The 12,704-nt window shown below is 45.2% G+C and overlaps 1 long non-coding RNA gene across 1 annotated transcript in view; it reads right to left on the bottom strand.

The window, feature by feature from the left end:
• LOC123001992 (uncharacterized) overlaps window positions 1–12,704 on the bottom strand; it is a 274,590-nt gene that overhangs the window by 116,889 nt on the left and 144,997 nt on the right. The gene's annotated exons all lie outside the window — the stretch shown is intronic.

Raw genomic sequence — 12,704 nt, 5'->3', positions numbered from 1 at the left:
CAACCTGTAAAAACTAGGTCAAGAATTTTCAGTGTGCTCCTCCTTCCTGCCCAAAGCCCACTCGCATTCAACCATGAATGTTAACTTCACAAATTGCCTTTACCGCCTAAGGAACGTAAAAAATATCAATGTTCTAACCCTTAATTATGAGCATCATTTGAATGAGGTTATAGGATGTTTAATCAATAAAATATGTAAGCACATAATATACATATTAAGTGTGTACTCGAGGTCATCACTCATGGTCAAGGGCAGGACAGGCTGTACTGCTTTCCTGGTCCTTTTGTTACCCTCTAGGGCCCAAGGGGGTCTCCGGAGAGGTGAGAATGAGACCCCAACTCAGGACAGACGACCCAGGTTCTTGGCTTTGCCTGAGAAACAATTCACAGATAAGCCAGGCAGGTGAAAGCAACAATAAGTTTATTGAAAGCAAAAGTACACATGGGAGATGGGAGTGCAGGCAGACTCTGACAGGGAGTCCCCCAGGAGGTCTGCGTCTTGTCTACTTATAGGGAGGTTAAGGTAAGGGGTGGCATATTCATGGAAGGGTTTTTCTTCTTTAATGAGGAGAAGGCTTTGGGGACTTTGCACATGCTTACTTCTAGCTATCTGGCACATGCCTCCTATCATTTCCCGTGCCCATGCCCTGAATAACACGGACTATACTAAGTGCCCTCTAGCGCCTCTAGTGGAGGGGTCATTCTTGGTCATTTAAGGCACTTAATGCACATTCAAGCTTGGATTTCAAAAGAGGAACCTGCCTTACTTAGTCTTTAGTTAGGTCCCTGATTTCTAGGCTGACCACAGCCCTCCTTTGGCTTGACATCCTGTTTTGAGCTCTGTTCCCTCATCCCTGAGCTAACCTGCCTACAACACTTTATCCCAAACCCTCTCCTGTATGTCACATCCATCTTCCAAGTACCACACCACTAGCTCTTCTGCCACACAGCAATTCAGCTGGAATATGAATACCTAACATGCAAACGACATGGGCAGATAAATGTGTCACTTGTCCCATGCCAAGATCAGAGATACTTTCCCCCAAAGCCTTGATGAGTAAAAAGATTTGACCTGTGCTAACAGCTACTGCCTCCCCAGGAAGGAAACCGACATGTTTCTCCTCTGGACTTCTAGGCTGGAACCAGAAATCATCTTGTAGAAACATTGTGGCTATTTTAAGATTATCCACGGATGCCTATTTGACTCATTGTATTCCTGAAGTGTCACTCTAAAATCCGTGTTATTGACAGTGAACAAGATCCATTTTTAAACTGGGGACTGCTTATGTAAATTAATTCCGAAATCAAGTTATCAAGAGAAGACCTTTCCCCCAGATTAGTACTATTATCTGTCCCTCATCATATGAGATGAGTTCAGGGAGGAAGTGAATTCAACAAATATTTTTTAAAAAGATTTTATTTATTTATTTGACAGAGAGAGAGACAGCCAGTGAGAGAGGGAACACAGGCAGGGGGAGTGGGAGAGGAAGAAGCAGGCTCCCAGCAGAGGAGCCTGATGTGGGGCTCGATCCCAGGACTCCAGGATCACGCCCTGAGCCGAAGGCAGACGCTTAACGACTGAGCTGCCCAGGCGCCCCTCAACAAATATTTCTTGTATGTTTACTCTGCTAAGCACTATCCTCGAAGCCAGGTAATAAAAGCTACCAGCTATTGATTCCTGACCGCGTGCCAGAAATTTTGTGTTCCTTTTCTCTATGTTCACTATTCTACATGTTAGTTATGAAGTCCCACGTTTCACAGATGAGCAAGTCGAGTTGTCCGAATTCACAGGACTAGCACAGGCTGAAGCCAGCATTTGAATCTAAACCTTAGTCTGAAACCTGAATTCTTTCATTATAAAATGGACAATTTTAGGGAAACTTACTAGCAAACTGGATAGTTGGAAAAGCCACACGTGCTTTAAAACTAAAAAACGGTTTGTGAACATTTGGAAAAACTGTAAAAGGTCAATCAAGTCCCTCTTCACCCCCATCTGTTTATTGTAACAATGTCACATCACACACTGAAATCCCCAGCCAAGACCACCTTAATTATCTGATCGGTTTGTTTGTTTTTAGCACATTCCCATTTTTCCCAGTGTACTGACCAGGGCACCTCACCCTGTAGTATGTTACACTTGGCTGTGCAGGGGTCAGGGGGTGACAGCGGACGGAGACTTCCTATCCTGGTCGTCTTGGTTACAAAACGTTGCCTCGTAAGTAACTCACCAAGAGGCCCACAAAGGTATTTTACAAATGGCCCATCATCACAAATATTAGGATTGGTAGCATTTGGGAAGTTACTTTCTTAATATCAAAGATCAAAACTATAATCTCACTCTCATATGCCCAACATTAAGAAGACTGGTGACTATTGTTTAATAATTTAGAGCTTCAGGAAATTAGGAACTCATATCTTTAGGAAAATAAAAACAAGCCACATGTGTCCTATGTGAAATTAAGGGGACAAAAAAGTTAAACAAAGCTATTTCCTTTTCTTCTCTGAATGCACAAGGCTCATCTCCAGGTAGTAAAGCAGCATTTGTCAGCAGTGGGCCAGGAAAAGCCATCTCTAAGACGGAAAAAAAAAAAAAAAACAAAACCCAGTTTGCTGACCAGATGCAGGGATGTAATTTGAGACAGAAGAAGCTGAATTTCAGAGACTAGAATGGCCATTATAAAGAAGCAGCCCATGAAGGGTGTCAGAGGGCAGCACGTCCAAGTTGTAACATGCATGTAAATTACCGGGGAATCTTGTAAAATTCAAATCCTGATTTGTGAATTTAGGGTGAAGCCTGAGCGTCTCAGGTAACACGAGGCCACCGGTCCTCAGGACACACTTCAAATACCAAGGTTATAGGGTATTTGGTTTTTTAATGGTGTCAACTGATATTTTGTGACAGCAAATGACAATGCCTAGGAAAGAGCGGTCATGCCAAATGAAACTAGTGCAGGAAAGACAGCTTGATGGAGCCAAGCGTGCATGGCCCCACCCACAGGGAGGCCCTGGGAGGAACCCAGAGGCCTGGGTCTGGCCCTAGTATGCTCCTGACTTGCTATAGACAGTGAAGAGTTGTCCTCTGGGATTGGCTTTATGCATTCACTCATCCATTCTATTCTCCTATAGGCAAAAGGACAGATACGTTTTGGAGTATGGTAATTTCTACAATCAGTTATGAATTTATTCAGGAATAATGTCAGGTTGCCATATATCCATTCTGCTACAGTCTGAGGGTTTGCGCTCTCCTCCCCCACATTCATATGCTGAAATCTGAGTCCCAAAGTGATGATATAAGGAGGTGGGGCCTTTGGGAGGTGATTTGAAGGGCAGCACCCCCACACAAGGATTTGTACTCTTATAAAGCAGGCCTGAGCGAGCTCCCTTGCCCCTTCTGCCATATGAGTGAAAAGAGAGCTGTCTAGGAAGTTGGCCCTCACCAGACACTGAATCTGTGGGCACCATGATCTTGGACTTCTCAGCCTCCGAACTGTGAGCGGTTAACTTCTGTTGTTTATAAGCCACACAGGTCATGGTATTTTGTTACAGCAGCTCAAACAGACTAAGACACACATGTGCCCTTTCTGTACCTCCCCAGTCACTTTCCCCACCGCTCCTGGAAATCGCTGAATACAGGACAGAAACTCTTGAACCCAAAGTCTGCAAAGCGCTTTAAATGACAGAAAGCACAAACATTAGGCTTCTGATTAGACCTAGTTTGTAAAACCCTTCCTTCCCACTCACACTAAGGAGGGTGTGTATTGCTCATGCTTCTCTGTTCTGCTTTCTAATATCTCTCAGGTCCCCACCGTATACACTGAATTTCAAAGGGAATTTCATGTCAGAAATCCCATTTCTGCTCCACGGTCATATCAGCTCTCTGTTCACCTTATTACAAAGCCTCGTGAGAAGTGGACCATCTGACATGGTCCTCATCAAAGGCATGGAGGCTAGACTCTGATGATGCTGATGACGGGAGCACTTGTCTCTCCTTGTTGGCAGTGGCTCTCCAGTTGTCCCCTTGCCACCCAGACCCTTTCTCAGAGCCCTCCAAAGTCTCCTCTACTTCTCAGTTCGCAATGGCTCCCAACAGGTTTGTGGTAACAAAGCACAGAGCTACTTTACAACATATCCTCACGTGAAGTATCAAATATAGGATGATTCACTCCAGTAAATTGTAAAGAAAATACGTTAAGCTGATTGGTAATTCTAGCCAATTTCCAAAATCTCTATCCATCACATCCATCCATCCTCCTAGAACCACGAATGAGCATTAGTTCAAGGGCCAGAGGGAAACACAAGGGCATGGGAGGCAGATCCTGTCCTTGAGATATTGATGGTCTCTTAATATAAACACCAACTCTTTTTTCACTTAAACATTCACTGACTCAACAGATCCTCAATGAGCACTAATCCTACACCAGGCACTGTGCTAACTTATAGGAATAAGGTATGAACAAGACAGACCTGGATTCTACCTTTTCAAACCTCATGGCGTATGCAGCTGGCACGGTACAGAACAGAGCAGCTAAGGACAAAGCAGGAGGCACAGACAGACACTGAGGCAGCAACTTGGTGAGGTGAGAGCCTGGGTCATGGTGGCGCGGTCAGAGATGGCGCCTGGAAGCAGTGAAACCTGAATACAGCTGCAGTAGTTACAAGGAATTCAAATACACGGAACCTTCGGAGAGGTCAAGCAGCTCCTAGGGGCTAGAGAAACGTGAGTGATATATTTCCTCCCGGCAGAAACTGGGCTGGTGAAGTAGGTTCCTGTTGCCTATTTTGTCTTAAACCGAGGACTACTACTCCTGAGATCCTTGGTGGGGTTCCAGGAGGTAGAAGAATCCAGGGTCAAACAATGAAACATCTTCCAGCGGTAACAATTTTACTAAATGATGATTTAAGTGTGTGTGTGTGTGCGTGCGTGTGTGTGATAGAATATAAAATTTACATGAACATTTGAGACCTAACAGGAGACTCCAAAGTCACGGCTGTTTGCATCATACCACTTTGGCCTCTGCAACAGCATCTCTGTGACTGCACCCACCACCTTCCCTGTTCCATGTGGTGACGGGTATTTTTAGAAAGAGGAAGAAACCCTGCTTGCTGAGAACAGAAGCTATGCATCGGGAAAGCTGGTTTGGGTCGTTATATAAAAGATTACATGCCAGACTTGGGATGTCAGATTTCACTGATGACGGTGGAGAGAAAGGGGTGGGACTGAGTGCTTGTGAGCTGAGCAGGGTCTCATGGAAATGGGCAGATGGCTATGTTTCTGAGGCTCCCTTGTTGTGGGTGCGGGTGTAGACAGTACACTGGTCTTTACCTGAAGGCTAGGGGTGAACATGAAAACGTAACAAAGCCAAATGGAAAGGGGATGGCCAGGACATATGCACACCGGAGCAGGCAGGAGTTGCCAGGGATGTGCGCTCCGGGTACCGCGCAGTGGGGGTGCCCGGAAAAGAACCTCAGAGTCTGAGGAGCCGTGGGAACATGCAGGTGCTCAGGCTCACTCTCCCTGCGGTGAGGGCGTCTGTCTACACAGGTGTCAGCACTGTCTCAAGAGGACACGGCTATCCCCAGTCGGGCTTTCTCTCACTGCCAAGTCACAGGGCAGGGGGAGGCGGGAGATGCAGCCACCTGGCTCAGCCCTGCATTGGGATTGCTCATCATTGCATGAGGGCAGACGAAGGGAAGGACGATTAGAAATGATCTCTGCTCTTAGAGGGGCACTGGTCTTTTCAGATAGATATGCCGGAGAAGTTCAGGCTGGGCATTGCTTGGCTGGATCTTCCCAGGTCACCCTCTCAAGGGAGAGGGAACGTGACTCCTAAGGAGACCCGGATTGTGTCGAGGTCACCCCAGGAATCTTGCCTGACCCCTCCACCTTGCTCTGCTCCTCACATCCTAGAGTGGGGCACGGCTCTGAGGGCGGGGACTGTCCTCCTGGGCAAGTTTAGATGGTTCTGGACAGAAAGCCTCTGGTGAAGCTCAAGACCAGGGCTGCCCAGCAGATAAATCCTGTGAGCCACCCATGGAGTTTAAACATTTCTAGTAGCCACCGCAAAAATGTAAAATAAACAGGTGAAATTCAAATAATGTAATCCGTACACACATTACTAATGAGACATTTGATGTTTTTTTCCAAGTTTTTTTTTTGCACTAAGTTTTACACACGCAGCATATATCAATTCCGAAAAGCCACACTTGTAGGGCATCATAGCTGCATGAGTTGAAGGGCTAAGGTTTGGGACCACACATTTCTGGACGGTTTCATCTTGAGCCTTGAGCCCCAGCATCACAATAATGCCTCCTGGGCATTCCTGCAGTTAGCAAGATCCAGAAATACCAAGTCACTTGCCAGGGCTCACACAACATGCCGGGGTCAGAGCCAACGCTTGGCTCAGAAGTCTTTCAGATCTACTCGACTGTTCTTTCCAACCCCGTGTGTGCTGACTTCTCACTGCCACAGCTACACCCTCAGCATCTTCCTTCAGAGCCGTCTACATTATTCTAACTCTCCATTCTGGCTGCCCCCACCCTACCCAGGCTCTGCCTGCCTTCCTCCCGGACTACGGCAATAACCTCCTAGCTGATGTGCTTGCATATGGTCTCCCTTCCAGCCCTTCCGGCGAAGCCTGAATTCCGTGCAGCTCTGATTAGAATAACGCTGCTGAAAATAATGACCCTTAGATTTTTTTTTACATAGACCTTATTTTTTTCCAAGAAGTTTCAGGCTCACAGAAATACTGAGTAGAAAGTACAAAGAGTTCCCACAGACCCTCTCCACAGGTCTCCCAGTTTCCTCCCTTAATATCTTGCACTGAGGTGGTGCACTTGTTACGATTATGAACCAATTTTGATACATGATTATTAACTACGAGTTCACAGTTTACATTAGGGCTCACTCTTCGTTGTATATTTCCATGGGTTCTGGGAAATGCATAATGCCATGTGTCCGCCTTTACAGCGCCACAGAGAGTAGTTTCCGGGCCCTAAATTCCCCTGTGCTCCACCTATTCATTCATTTCACCCCAAACCCTTGGCAACCACTGATCTTTTCACGGCCCGTTGAGTTTCATCTTTTCCAGAATGTCATAGAGTTGGAATCACGCAGTATGTAGTCTTTCCAGAGTGGCTTCTTCCTCCTAATAATACTCATTTGAGCTTTTTTCCATGTGTTTTCGTGGCTTGATAGCTCATTTCTTTTTAATGTTAAATAGGATTTAGTTGTCTGAATACACCCCAGATTATTATACCTTCATGGACTGAAGGACATTTGATTGTTTCTAAGTTTTGATAATTATGAATAAAGCTGCTATAAACATGTGTGTGCAAGGGTTTGCATGGATTCCTTATTTTTAAATGATTAAAATATAATTCAAGGCTCGTCATGTTCTTGTATCAACAAATATCGTCATAACTTCTCTACACAAATTCTTTCTCTGTCGAACTTCTTCTTTTTTGAAGTCTGTTTTGACTACTTGAAGTCCTTTGCATTATCACATAAATTTTAGGATCAGCTTGTGAATTTCTACAAAACAGCTTCTGAGGCTTCTATCGAGAGGGCACTAAATCAGTAGATCAATTTACAGATAGTTGATACGACGCATACCAGACATTCCTCGCCATTTTAAGTGTATAGGTCTTACTCATCTTTTGTCATATGTATCCCCCTGCATTTCATATTTCTGTGCTCTTATGCATGGCCTTGTTTTTTCTTTATACTTCTGACTGCTCCTTATATATAGAAATACAATTGGTCTTGGGTATTGATCTTTCTTCCTTCGACCTTAATAAATTCAATTAGTTCTTCTAGCTTTTCCGTAGAGGATCTCAAATATTCTGCATCGAATGCCTTATCGAACTGGCTAGAATCTCTAGCACAGAGTCCAACTGAAGTGATCACGGTGGTCATCTTTGTCTTCTTCCCGATTTTAAAGAGAAAGCATTCAGTCTTTCACCAGTCAGTATGATGGTAGCTGTGGCTTATTTAATTAATGCTCTTTATCAAACTGAAGAACGTCCCTTCTATGCCTAGTTTACTGAGAGAGTTTGTATCAGGAACGGGTGTTGGGTTTGTTTGTTTTTTTTAATGCTTTTAATGTTTTTATTAAGATCATCTTTGTTCTTTCTTAGTTAATATTTCCTACATTAAGCCAATCCTACATTTCTTGGCTAAATTAATTTAGTCATGATGTATTCAATCCACTAACTTCTTGTTTAGAATTTTTACAACACGTGCATGAAGGTACTATTGGTATTTTCTTATAATATCTCTAACTGTGATATTAAGGGAGTGCTGGCCTCATAGAGTGAGTTTGGTAGTATTCTCTGCTTTTCAATTTTCTAGAAGAGTATATGCAGAATTGGTAATAGTTCTTTCTTACGTGTTTGGTAGAATTCACCAGTGAAACAAAACTTGTCCTGGAGTTTTCTTTGAGGGCGGGTTTTTAACTACTAATTCAATTTTTAAAATAGATACAGGGACACGTATCTATTCTGTCTTGAGTGAGCTCTGGTAGTTTGTGTCTTTGTCATCATAAACTTATTCATATTCTTCCCCAGTTAACTTTTTAATATCTGCAGAATCTGTAGTGAATGCCACCTTTCTCACTTCTCATGTTTATACGTGGTGTCTTCTCCCTTTTTTCTCCCTCACCAGTCTGACTGGAGGTTCTTGATTTTATGATTCTTCTCAGAGAGGCAGTTTTGGTCTCACTGGTTTTCCCCGTTGCTTTTCTGATATTAATTGTACCAACTTCTGCTCTGATCTTTCTATTTTCTTTGTTCTACTTACTTGTGTTCAGTTTCTTCTTTTTCTAGTTTCTCAGGGGAGAAACTAAGCTGAATCATTGAAGACCACTCTTCCTTTTTGAAACACATATTGAATGCTCTATGTTCTCCCCCAATACTGCTTATAGAGCCCCCCCCTGCAAATTTAAATGTTGTATATACATTTTGATTCAGCTCAAATTCTTTCTTTCCTCCTTTTGATTGTTTCTTTGATTTACAAATTATTTATGGATTTGTTATTGAATTTCCAAATGTTTGGGCACTTTTCCTGAGATCTTTCCATTATTGGTGTTTAATTCTACTGTGGAATCATTTACTCTTGCTTTTTATTCCCCAATATGCCATTTCTAAGAAACACTGTGATTTCTTACTTGTGACTTTATACCTTTCGTCACTTCTCCAGTCGGCAAACTCCTGTCCATTCTTCAATGCCCAACTCAGATGTGATGTCCTCTGTAAAATCTTCCCAAACTCTGCCAGAGGAAGTTTGTAGCTTTCTCTTTTGTGCCTGAAAAGCTCTTTCCATGCACCCATCTAAGAATTCTTGTCACACTGTGCTGCAATTATGAGTCAACATGTGTCTCCCCAGTTAGACTCTGAGGTCCTCAAGTGTAGCACTGAAGTTCTGTCCAGATTTGTCTCCACACAGCCTGGCACAGAGTAGTTTCAGAAAGGGGGGGAAGGGAGGGAAGGAAGGAAGGAAAAAGAAAGGAAAGGAAAGGAAAGGAAAAGAAAAGAAAAAAGAGAAAGCAAGCAAGCAGGAAGGGAAGGAGGGAAGGGGAAAGGGAGGGAAGGAATCAGTGACAGAGCCACTTAACCTTGAGTCATCCTCAGCTCATCCCTCCCAGAATGACTCAGCTATGCAAACAAAGAGACATGAATATTAAGAAAGAAAGGGAATGTGTACATCAGTTTCCTTGTGAAAGAACAGGGACACGAAGCAGGCCCTCGCAGGTATGGCAGGATGCCTGCTTTGTGTCCCGGTTCCCTCTGGGCCCGCAGGAGCTGCGCCGGTGGTTACAGGCCAGGCCTGGCCCTACCTACGCAGATGGTTACCAGGCCGGCCTGGCGTGAGTGCAGCAGACACAAAGCAGAGCCTCGCAGGTGGTGCTCCCGCTCCAGCTGTGGGAAACCGCTGGGCTGAACACGGGGAGGGGATGTCTGCTCCCGGCTGGGGCGCGAGTGTGCACAGCCGTGTGTGTACACATGCGTGTGGAGGGGGCGGGAGGAGGGCGAAGGAGGAGACGAATGACTCCCAGATCTGTACTCTGCAGGAAAGACCCAGCGGCTTCCTTACTTCCATCCCTGCTGCACTCAAATCCTACACTTGCTCAGTGACTGGATTGAAAAACATCTCACTCACCCTCGACTCGAGCTGTGCCTGTTAGTCACTGATACTGTCATAGAAATTTGCACTTTTATAGCATTCCATGGCAGAAAAGGAGGCTTCGCCTGTAAAATTACATGCCTTTTAGGAAATTAACTGTATAAAAAGAGATCGGATTACCCGGCTTCCCTGGGAAACATTGGACACCAGCCAGCACATAGGGCAGGTACATAACTGACCTCCCAGGTGACCTCGTCCACCCCAGGCGTGCTTCTGGATCCCTTAAACATGACTGAAATCAACACTTGCTGTGGTCCGGCATCATGTGCACCTATTATTCTAAGTACAGAAGTGGGGGGGAACATCTTCTAGCAATCTGAGATTCATCACCCAAACATCCCGGGACAGCCCAGGATGACGCTCACAGAAATGAATGGCTTCACTGAGGGCGGGGGGGGGGGGGGGGGATAGACCTTTGCATGCCTCTCTCTGCAACCCTGCTCATGGTTTCTACACAAGCCTGCTACCCTCCTAAAACACCTGACCTCTTGGCAATCTGAAGAAAAACAAAAGCCAGGCTCTGCATATCCCCACGTCTCTGACAGTATGTCAGGCATTCAGACGGCGTCTTGCAAGAAGGGCTGCCTACTTGGTTTGGCTCTTCCAGTAAATGGATGGACTCAATTCAGTTCATATCTGGAAGAGCTTTCAACCCTTGAATTCAAAGCTTAGTGGAGAATAGCTTTTCAAAAGTTTGTGATAAGGCACTTCACTTTTACAAAAAGACCTACATTAGTACCTGGTTTTGCTAACTGCAAGAAATCTGAAGAGGGTCTGCTTTTATGAAAAAAGGTGACAAGTGAGAATCGCATTCAGCATTTGCTCTGCAGTGAGAGGGTATAGAGCCAGCCCACCCCGAGCAGAGCAGCGGGAGCGGCCACGCCAAGCTCCTTCCCCGGGGACCGCACACAGCATCTCAGCATCAGGCCACCGTAGCTTCAAACTGCGTCTGTGAGCATCTGTGCCTTAACTGGCTTTATTTTGTGCATTCCTCAGCGATATGTGTCCTAAGGTATCAGAAAAACCTAAAAGTGGTTATTTTGGGGGTCTGGAAACACTCAATTTTTTTTCATATAAATGAATAGGAATTGCTTCTTTGCTTTATGCCATTTCAGTTTATGAAAGTTTTCATAGGAATGATCTACTTTTGTTGTTGTTGTTGTTGTTGTTTGGATAGCAAGGGAAAGCTGTCATTGGATCCATTCTCGTATGAGAACCTGACAGTTTACCTCGGGTCCTTCTGGATGACAGCAGGTGAAACACACACTCCAGACTGACCTCGGTACCTAGTGGTCGCTCTCTAAGGAGCTGGTGAGAACCGTCAACTAGTGTGGCTGGGGGCTCAGGTGTGTGCAAATCCTCTTGTGTGCCTTGCACGCCGGCGCTCCACAGAGCCAGCCTGAAGCGGTCTGCTCCTGGCTCTGAGCTCAGCATTTACAAACTCTGAACACATCTGTTGATTCTATGCGGGGGGGAGCTTTCCTCCAACATGCTCTGCAAAGTGACAGCTGTATTTCTGAAGGAGCACCCAGACCATAGCTGTTGTCTGGTACTGTCTCAGAAAGAATGAAAGCTTGGTTTGGAAGCAGCCCTAACCCAGCCGGTTGGCAGCTGACTTATACCCTGAGAGGTGGCTGTCAGTTTGCACTGAAACAGCTTACTCTAGGCTCTGAAACACGAGAGAGGTGAGCCTGTCTGAGCTTGACCTTACAGAGTGGCTACCTGTTCTTTAAGATCCTAACCACGAACTTGCAGTCTTCCGCTGAATCACCTATTCCCAAAGAGAACCTTTTGTTTCCTTCTGCTGATGCTTTCAGTTCTCGACTGTTTTACCAAGAAAACTGATTTGTCATCTATATGTAAAAATAAATTTAAATCCTATTATGTGACATGATTTTCCCTATTGGGGCAGAGATTACCAGTAAAGCAGCAATCAGGGCTCTTTGACAGAACAGCTCCTTGCCAAATGTTTGTTTCCTTTACTTATTGGTTCGTTCATCACACATATCTCCCGGGTTCCTTCTTTGTACCGGATACCATGCTAGGCAGTGGGGATACAGAGATGAGCAGAGTCCTGTCTCCAGGGAGCTCATAGCCCAGCGGGCTGAGCACCTAAGCAAGGAAGCACATTACTTTGCTGTGTGAGCTGTGCTGGCTGTCCAGGGAGGGTATCGTGGGGTTCTGGGGGAGTGGTCTGGGTTACCCCAGGAGTGGGAGAGCAGAGGAAAGAAGGTGAAGAGCAGGCCCTGTCATCAGATACCAACTAAGCCTGACTCATAGCCCCAGCCCTGTCCCTATGTGGCTGAGAGATGTTAGGACAATTACTTAACCTCTCTGAGCCTTGGCTTTATTATCAGTGAAATCAAACTAAATACAATGGACTTTTACAGAAGATGAAATGAGATTCATATGTATAAAGCACTAGGCAGGGATGCCTGGGTGGCTTAGTCGGTTAAGCGTCTGCCTTCAGCTCAGGTCATGATCTTGGAGTCCTGGGATCAAGTCCCACATGGAGCTCCCTGCTC

This window comes from Ursus arctos, unplaced genomic scaffold (assembly GCF_023065955.2).
Source record: "Ursus arctos isolate Adak ecotype North America unplaced genomic scaffold, UrsArc2.0 scaffold_8, whole genome shotgun sequence".
Classification (NCBI taxonomy): domain Eukaryota; kingdom Metazoa; phylum Chordata; class Mammalia; order Carnivora; family Ursidae; genus Ursus; species Ursus arctos.
Note: the sequence above shows the minus strand (reverse complement) of the source record. Positions and strands in the feature narration are given on the sequence as shown.